The sequence below is a fragment of the Neolamprologus brichardi genome, chromosome 7, assembly GCF_056152115.1.
Source record: "Neolamprologus brichardi isolate AB-2024 chromosome 7, ASM5615211v1, whole genome shotgun sequence".
Lineage (NCBI taxonomy): Eukaryota > Metazoa > Chordata > Actinopteri > Cichliformes > Cichlidae > Neolamprologus > Neolamprologus brichardi.
In genome coordinates this window covers 1434615-1435523 of record NC_142110.1, presented here as the reverse complement: position 1 = coordinate 1435523, position 909 = coordinate 1434615, and positions in this window count along the sequence as shown.

The following is a 909-nucleotide window of genomic DNA, read 5'->3' as shown; positions in this document are numbered from 1 at the left end:
AGGCGCTGATGACGTCAGGGGGCGGGGCGCTGTGTTTTTTTTTCCAGCACGCTTGGTACCGACGTAGCTTTGATCTGTTTTGTTTTTGACGCTTTGACCTAAATGTATGGAAAATGTGCTGTTTGCCCCACACAGACGATGGTGCGGCCCAGGAGAAGCGGTCAGCTGTTAGATCCGAATCAGAAAGACTTTTATTGACAAATGCTGAGCAGGTTTACAACAGTAGGAAATTGTTTCGGTACTTAGTGCAAAACAAGTAAGACTACACTTAAATAAACATAAAAATAAAAGTTAAAAGTGCAAAGCGGATCGATATATACATGAATGCAGGTGATGATCAGTGCAAAAATGGAACAGATATGACTGTGGGTCAATAACAGTTAATGTTTGGAAAATCTTACAAAAACATTTAAAATGACTTCATGCAGAAAAATCTCCCCTGTATGAGAGAAGACTGCGACTTAACTGTGGGGACTGGCTGTTAAGAATTAATTAACCCACGTATTGACCTGCAGAAAAGAAAAAGAAAAGAAAACAAAGATATTAACTCGATTTATCATTCAAGCCCCCCCAACAAATACTACAAACCTCCAGTTTAATATTAGTAAAGTTAAAATATGTTGGAACAAACACCAGGAAGTAAAAATGTCAAATTTGTTCTTGATTTGAACCAAGAACCAGATCCTGGTCTGTGGTTAGCTGTTTCAACCACCAGAACTAACTGGTTTCACATCAGATATGACTGTGGGTCAATAACACTGTAAAATACTAAACATCCGCAGTGAAAGTTAATGTTTGGAAAATCTTGCAAAAACATTTAAAATGACTTCATGCAGAAAAATCTCCCCTGTGTGAGAGAAGACTGCGACTTAGCTGTGGGGACTGGCTGTTAAGAATTAATTAACCCGT